This window comes from Thalassophryne amazonica, unplaced genomic scaffold, assembly GCF_902500255.1.
Source record: "Thalassophryne amazonica unplaced genomic scaffold, fThaAma1.1, whole genome shotgun sequence".
Taxonomy (NCBI): domain Eukaryota; kingdom Metazoa; phylum Chordata; class Actinopteri; order Batrachoidiformes; family Batrachoididae; genus Thalassophryne; species Thalassophryne amazonica.
In genome coordinates, this window is record NW_022986258.1 from 393,258 (window position 1) to 402,186 (window position 8,929).

At 52.0% G+C, this 8,929-nt stretch overlaps 1 pseudogene; it reads right to left on the bottom strand.

The window, feature by feature from the left end:
- Positions 1-3,310: 3,310 nt before the first annotated feature.
- LOC117505866 overlaps positions 3,311-8,929 on the bottom strand; it is a 16,173-nt pseudogene continuing 10,554 nt past the window's right edge.

Consider the following 8,929-nt stretch of genomic DNA (forward strand, 5'->3'; position numbering starts at 1 on the left):
CTGAACGAAATCACGGTTCGTAACCGATACCCATTGCCCTTGTTGGATTCAGTGTTCACGCCCCTGCATGGAGCCCAAATGTTCACTAAACTAGATCTTAGAAATGCGTATCACCTGGTTCGGATCCGGAAGGGAGACGAGTGGAAGACGGCATTTAACACCCCCTTAGGTCACTTTGAGTACCTGGTCATGCCGTTCGGTCTTACAAACGCCCCCGCGACGTTCCAAGCATTGGTTAATGATGTCTTGCGGGATTTCCTGCACCGATTCGTCTTCGTATATCTGGACGATATACTCATCTTTTCTTCGGATCCTGAGACCCATGTCCGGCATGTACGTCAGGTCCTGCAGCGGTTGTTAGAGAACCGGCTGTTTGTGAAGAGCGAGAAGTGCGAGTTCCACCGCACTTCTTTGTCCTTCCCGGGGTTTATCATCTCCCCTAACTCCGTCGCTCCTGATCCGGCCAAGGCCGCGGCGGTGAGAGACTGGCCCCAACCTACCAGCCGTAGGAAACTGCAACAGTTCCTCGGCTTTGCAAATTTCTACAGGAGGTTCATTAAGGGCTACAGTCAGGTAGTTAGCCCCCTGACAGCCCTGACCTCACCCAAAGTCCCCTTCACCTGGTCGGATCGTTGCGATGCCGCGTTCAAGGAGTTGAAACAGCGCTTCTCGTCTGCACCCGTTCTGGTGCAGCCCGATCCTAGTCGCCAGTTTGTGGTTGAAGTGGATGCCTCGGACTCAGGGATAGGAGCTGTGCTTTCCCAGAGCGGAGAGACCGATAAGGTCCTTCACCCGTGTGCCTATTTTTCCCGCAGGTTGACCCCGGCCGAACGGAACTATGACGTCGGCAATCAAGAACTCCTTGCGGTGAAAGAGGCTCTTGAAGAGTGGAGACATCTGTTGGAGGGAACGTCCGTGCCATTCACGGTTTTCACTGACCACCGGAACCTGGAGTATATCAGGACCGCCAAGTGGCTGAACCCCAGGCAAGCCCGCTGGTCACTGTTCTTTGGCCGTTTTGACTTCTGGATCACCTACCGTCCCGGGACCAAAAACCAGAGATCAGATGCCTTGTCCCGGGTACATGAAGATGAAGTCAAAACGGAGTTGTCGGATCCACCGGAACCCATCATCCCGGAGTCCGCTATCGTGGCCACCCTCACCTGGGACGTAGAGAGAACCATCCGGGAGGCCCTGGCACGAAGCCCGGACCCCGGAACAGGGCCGAAGAACAGACTTTACGTCCCACCAGAGGCTAGGGCTGCAGTCCTGGACTTCTGTCACGGCTCCAAGTTCTCCTGTCATCCGGGGGTGCGAAGAACCATGGCAGTCGTCCGGCAGCGCTTCTGGTGGGCGTCCCTAGAGGCCGACGTCCGGGATTATATCCAGGCCTGCACCACCTGCGCCAGGGGCAAGGCTGACCATCGCAGGGTATCGGGACTGCTCCAGCCGCTGCCCGTGCCTCATCGCCCCTGGTCCCACATCGGCCTGGATTTTGTCACGGGCCTCCCGCCGTCCCAGGGCAACACCACCATCCTCACGATAGTGGACCGATTCTCCAAGGCGGCCCACTTCGTGGCCCTCCCGAAGCTCCCGACTGCCCAGGAGACAGCGGACCTCCTGGTCCACCACGTCGTCCGGCTGCATGGGATTCCAACAGACATCGTCTCCGATCGCGGCCCCCAGTTCTCCTCGCAAGTCTGGAGGAGCTTCTGCCGGGAACTGGGGGCCACGGTGAGTCTCTCATCCGGGTATCATCCCCAGACCAACGGGCAAGCAGAACGGGCCAATCAGGAGGTGGAACAGGCCCTGCGTTGCGTGACGGCCGCGCACCCGGCGGCCTGGAGTACCCATTTGGCCTGGATCGAGTATGCCCATAACAGCCAGGTGTTGTCAGCTACCGGCCTCTCCCCTTTTGAGGTGTGTCTGGGGTACCAGCCTCCTTTGTTTCCGGTGGTTGAGGGAGAGGTCGGTGTGCCCTCGGTCCAGGCCCACCTGCGGAAGTGCCGTCGGGTGTGGCGTGCCGCCCGTTCTGCTTTACTGAGGGCCCGGATGAGGACGAAAGCCCATGCAGACCGTCGGCGGACCCCGGCCCCTACGTATCGGCCAGGGCAGGAAGTGTGGTTGTCAACAAAGGACATTCCCCTCAAAGTGGACTCACCTAAACTGCAGGATCGGTAACATTCGGTCCATTCAAGATCCTCAAGGTCATCAGTCCAGCCGCAGTGAGGCTTCAGCTTCCGGCCTCACTGCGGATCCATCCCATTTTCCATGTGTCCCGGATTAAGCCGCATCACACCTCACCCCTCTGTACTCCGGGTCCGGCACCACCTCCTGCCCGGATCATCGATGGCGAGCCGGCTTGGACTGTGCGCCGGCTCTTGGATGTCCGTAGGATGGGCCGGGGCTTCCAGTATTTGGTGGACTGGGAGGGGTACGGACCCGAAGAACGCTCCTGGGTGAAGAGGAGCTTCATCCTGGACCCGGCCCTCCTGGCCGATTTCTACTGCCGCCACCCGGACAAGCCTGGTCGGGCGCCAGGAGGCGCCCGTTGAGGGGGGGGGTCCTGTTGTGTGGGCCGCTGAAGAGGAGGTACTGCTGGCCCACCACCACCAGAGGGCACCCTGCCTGGAGTGCGGGCTCCAGGCACCAGAGGGCGCTGCCACCTCACAGGAGCAGCCGGGGTGACAGCTGTCACCTACGACAGCTGTTACCAATCATCTGATCCGCATCGGTATATCAGCAAGATGACATCTCCACCTCTTTGCCGAGATATCGCTCTACCGAGGAGGTAACGTACTCAGCCAATTGTGTTGTCTTCTTGAACATAATACGTTGTTGCTTTTGCGCAGATAGTGAGTGGAACAGCAGGAGACTGTATTGGACCTTTTTGATAAGTACACCCATCCCTGCACTAACCAGTGTTTTCCTGACGAGAGGTGGAGGTGGTTTTTCCACCATACGTGTTACTGGGTGCAGGCGCACCCACATCTGACTGTTTTTGTTCCTCGCCAGCAGTACCAGATCCGACAAGCGGAGGCAGTGGCCACCTGGGAGTTCGGGACTTGGCGGCTCCAGTATTCCCGGGGTTCGGTGGCGGAGGAAATCGTGTGGTTCCGGTTCTGCTTTGGACAGACGTCTTCTATCTTCGAGCCTGCCCACATGACACCTTTTGTGATTTGACTTATTTGTCTATTATTGTAATCTGTCGTGTTTGTTGTGCTTATTTCACAACAGTAAAAGTGCTATTTGACTTCCTCCATTGTCCGTTCATTTGCGCCCCCTGTTGTGGGTCCGTGTTCCTACACTTTCACAACAGGTTGTTTAGGTTGTCCACAGTGCTGGATCCAGGGTTCAGGTACTCAAAGGCCTTCTGGCTTTGGGACACTAACTGCTTGAGTGGCGTGACAAGGAGCTCAGTGGCTGACAGTCGGCGTTGCACCGGGCCAGCAGAAGGAAGCGGCTGACTGGTCTCCGGCACGTCCTGCTTTATGCTTGTACGGCGCCCGCTGGGGGTGTCAGGTGAGGCTGGAGCAGAGCCGTGAGCCACACGGGAGTACAGACTGCAACGCCGGCGTGGCTGACCATCCATGGCCTTTAGAAAGAGGCTGCTAGCTGAGCTGCGGTTTGGCAGTTTTTTCCATCATGAAATCCGCCTGGCTCAGAAGTACTCCACTTCCTGAGCAGTGGGCTGCTGGAACTGATGGAGAGAACAATTTGCATCACATTAAAGAAAAAGACACATTTCACTGCAGACAGTCTGGACATTATGTTATAACACAGCACCGGGTGATGGATTGTGGTGGGTTCAGGTTTTTGGAAATAAATTCACCTTTTTCACAAAATTCAGAGTATAAATTCATCAAACAGTAAGGGCCCCTTCACACATAGTACGAATAAGTACAACTCAGGGCGAATCACGGCGGAGCAGCTCGTATGAGCGAACCACAAAAACCACAAAAACATTGCGCCAACATGCAGGTGTGAATGATGCCGCTGCAATGGTTTTGTGCATGCAGGAACACAGTGCAAGCAGCTGCACGTTGTGGTTACACATCGCACAGCTGCTGTGAAAAATAAATAATAAAAATACATGCCACCCACGGGATTCGCAATTTCCAAAAGCTCTGATCGCCAGTCAGAAATGTTACCACTGAGCTAACATCGCTGTCCTGTAAAAGGTGCAGGAAAATGCCTGATATCAAGAAGGACACGGACGTATTTATAAAAAAAAAAAACAAACACACACCATATAAAAACACCGCATTTTATTGAATCCCTCTAATCAAGTGGCCAATACAAGTATGATCCATCTGTTCCTCTGTAGATGACCCATGGTCACAGACGTACAGTCATGAAATTACATGAATGAGAACCAGGGCGCTCTTATCACGTCTACATCTGCTGGTGGCGTGTCCAGCCGGCCCTGTGCGCATGTCCTGCCTGACACACATGTCTTGTGGACGGTGAGCTGTAGCACAGACACCGCGTCATGTGGAACAAAGCTCATGTGGGTGACGTGACATTCAGATTCCCCACTACATGTTATGATGTGATGGTCTGTATCACCTGGGGCAGCCTGTCAGTGTGCGAGGCGTGCACTCGCTCACTGCAGCCCATTGTAACAGCCGTTACGTCCAGAACCAGAGATCTCAACAGCTGGCTCCTGTGGGTAGACACACCCCCTGTCAGTTCAGCGCACACACCAACGTGTCACTCTGTGTCTGTTGGCAAAGCCATACTCGTTGGGACACAGATAAATTTCACATCCAGCTTGACACATGCGGACTGCTGTCATGTTAATAGTACAAATAGCCACACATTTTCTAAGTGCCAAGTGAGCGGTGTTAGATGTTTGTGTGTGTCAGCTGGAATTTGGCTGACACCTGCCACGAGAGGGATCGAATGAGCTCTCACAGTGCACACTCTGTCCTTCTGCTGCTGGTGTGCGCAAATAGTTGTAGCAACAAGTATACAAGACGGTGGAGGCAGCTACAGTTTTACACATTTTGCATATGATTCCTGCTTCATGTGCACTTCATGAGCAATTCGACCACATTCATACTATATGTGAAGGGCCCTAAAAGTACAACGATAAAGACACAGACTTAGAGGTCATCCAGCTCCATCGTGCTGCGGGTAGTCCGTGTGACGGAGAGGTTGTGAACCACCCAGAGCCTCACCTGTTGAATGTATGGTGGCCATCCAGGGTGGCAGCTGTAGCCAGGTAGGCTCAGCATTTTAAAACTATACCACATTATTTGTCTGATGATAGAGAGTCAACAAAGGTATAGTTTGGACCAGATTTGAATGTTTGGTCTTCAAAGTAAAGGTCAAACAAGATCAACGTCCATTAGATTCTATGACACACATGACTTCATAATTAATATCAATCAATCATTTTTTTATATAGCGCCAAATCACAACAAACAGTTGCCCCAATGCGCTTTATATTGTAAGGCAAGGCCATACATAAGTACGTAAAAAACCCCAACGGTCAAAACGACCCCCTGTGAGCAAGCACTTGGCGACAGTGGGAAGGAAAAACTCCCTTTTAACAGGAAGAACCTCCCAGCAGAACCAGGCTCAGGAGGGGCAGTCCTTCTGCTGGGACTGGGTTGGGCTGAGGGAGAGAACCAGGAAAAAGACATGCTGTGGAGGGGAGCAGAGATCAATCACTAATGATTAAATGCAGAGTGGTGCATACAGAGCAAAAAGAGAAAGAAACACTCAGTGCATTATGGGAACCCCCCAGCAGTCTAAGTCTATAGCAGCATAACTAAGGGAGGGTTCAGGGTCACCTGATCCAGCCCAAACTATAAGCTTTAGCAAAAAGGAAAGTTTTAAGCCTAATCTTAAAGTAGAGAGGGTATCTGTCTCCCTGATCTGAATTGGGAGCTGGTTCCACAGGAGAGGAGCCTGAAAGCTGAAGGCTCTGCCTCCCATTCTACTCTTACAAACCCTAGGAACTACAAGTAAGCCTGCAGTCTGAGAGCGAAGCGCTCTATTGGGGTGATATCTATACACAACAGCAGGACTGGACCAGTCTGTAGGCAGTATAAGCAATTGGTAAGGGTGCCGTCCGTCCAGGGGGCGCTACAAATGAGGGGAAAAAATAATGTCAATTTTCACTATTTTTATACTAAAACTAGTTATTATAACGGGTGACTGGATCCTTGTCATTTGATTGGTGGTTTGTATGTCACATGACATGGATTATTTGTACCATTTGTCATTGTGTTTCATTGACCGTAGCAGTAGTTCTTTTTTTGGGTGCAATTTTGGTGCTATATGAAATGTGCTATTGCATGCCCCAACCACCATGCATGGTCACACTATCAGGGGTGATGTTTAGTGAAACATGTCGGAGTTTGTTTTGCTGGCAGACAAGGATTTGAAGGAGCTAATTGATGCTGCTAATTCCACACACACAAAAAAGAAATCAACCACGCCATAAGCCATCTGTAGGCATGAAGAGCTGTTAGGTTTAAAAGCTGGACAAATAACGTGTGGTGAGCAGAGTGGGCCATAAAGGGTCCAGCCAGGACAGCAGGGCCAGTTTAACAGCGGGTACTGATGGCTTCAGATGAGTTTGTTTCAGGACGTTTTCATATTGCAGGTGCCACGACTTACTTATCACAGACAGGCTTTGCTGTCACCATGGTAACACTATCATGGTGTGCATGTTTAATGACGACAAGCGGCGGTGCGCCAAAAGCCAAGCTTGCACATGCTTGGCTTTTGGCATGTCGCACTGCGTTGTGGCATTAGCGTGACGCTTCTAATTGAAATAATGGGTTTTTTGAGCAATGCACGCAGCATTTAACGCTCAGTTTGAAAGGCCCTTTACTTATCGCAGACACACTTTGTTGTCAACCGACCGGTAACACTCTCAGCTTTCAGTCATCATCCTTGCTGCTTTCGGACTCATGTATACGCACACATTGTTAGCTAGTTGCTAACACAATTTGCATGAACGTCACCGCATTAAAAGTTCAGTGTAGCTGTCCAACAAATCTGGTTCATGAGCGGATGTGTCAGGAAACGTCTGTGGGTGAATTTCAGAAGACAAATGGCAGAAAAAGTAAACACACTCACCGAAGCTCCATTGTTCCCGTTGGTCAAAGGTCATGAGATTTAATCTTCCTCCAGGGTCGGTGTCACGTCTTCTTCTTTCGATTTTATTGGCGGTCTGGGTGTCACATGACCAATGGAAACAAATGTGATTTGCTGATGTTGGATGATTGAGACAGGGTTCGATTACTTCTCCCTGGTTGTTTGTCTCTTTTTACACTGAATTTTTTGGGGTTGAATTTTTGACACTGATTTTTTTTTTTTTATTAGAATTTTTTATCTTGAATTTTTAAAAACTGAATATTTTGAGTGGCAGAAATAATGTGTGCTAGAAATTCATTGGTTTTGAAATTCAAATTAAATTTTGATGTTAAAAAAATTCAGCCTTAGAAATGCCATTCAAACTCAGATCACACAGATTTACTTCCATACAAACAGCTCCTTTTTGGAAACTCTTTCGTAAAACCAATAATCTAACATTTTTTTAACCAAACTGAAGCACCTTTTTTTTTAACCAAACTGAAGCAACTACTCCCCCTCGAACTGCCACCTTATCGTGGTGGGGGAGTTTGTGTTCCTAGGAGCTACTTGTCGGGGACTTCGTGCCCCTGTAGGGTCTCCCATGGCAAACAGGTCGTAGGTGATGGGCCAGACTAAGGGCAGTTCAAAAGCTCCCATGACCGACACGAAATCAAGGACTGAGACATTGCCTGGTATGGCGGAGCCGGGGCCCCACCCTGGATCCAGGCCTGGGGTTGGGCTTAGACCACGGGGCCAGGCCGGGATCAGCCCCGAAAAGAGCGATGTGGGCCCACCCCTCCTGTGGTTCACCGACACCTGCAGAGGGTGCCATGGGGGTCGGGTGCAGAGAAGACTGGGTTGCCCGGCGGCCGGTCTGCGCTCGCAGCCTCTGGCTGTTGGACGTGAACATCAACCTCGCTGTGGGAAGGAAACCTGAGCTTGTGCGGGAGGGTGAGAAGGTACCAGGACTACAGATAGTCGGCTCACCTCCATGCACAGCTTGGGGCTCTGGTACCCACTCCTGGAGAGGGGCTTGATGCTCCACTTTCTGGCATTGCGCACGGGGAGAGGCGGCGAGCTGGCGTAGCATTGCTGTATTGCTCCCCAGCTCAGTCACCATGTGTTGGAGTTCACCCCAGTGACGAGAGGGTCATGTCCCTACGCCTTCGGGTTGGGGACAGGTCTCTCACTGTTGTCTTGGCCTTTGGGCCAAGCAGCAGTGCAGAGTACCCAACCTTCTTGGAGTCTCTGGGAGGGGTACTAGATAGTGCTCCGACCAGGGACTCCATTGTTCTCCTGGGGGACTTCAACGCCCACGTGGGCGGCAACAGTGAGACCTGGAGCAGCATGATGGGAAGCACGGCCTCCCCGATCTGAACCCGAGTGATGTTCAGTTGTTGGACGTCTGTGCTAGTCACAGTTTGTCCATCATGAACACCATGTTAGAGCACGGGGTGTCCATAAGTGCACGTGGCACCAGGACACCCTGAGCCGGAGGTCGATGATCGACTTTGTAGTCGTATCATCTGACCTTCGGCCACATGTCTGGGACACTCGGGTAAAGAGAGGGGCTGAGCTGTCGAACAATCACCACCTGGTGGTGAGTTGGATCCGCTGGGAGGGGAGGAAGTCAGTCAGACCTGGCAGGCCCAAACGTATTGTGAGGGTCTACTGGAAACAACTGGCGGAACCCTCTGTCAGCGAGGTCTTCAACTCCCACCTCCGGGAGAGCTTCTCCCAGATCCCTTGGGAGGTTGGAGACGGAGACATGGAGTCTGAGTGGACCATGTTCTCCACCTCCATTGTTGATGCGGCCACCTGCAGCTGTGGTCCA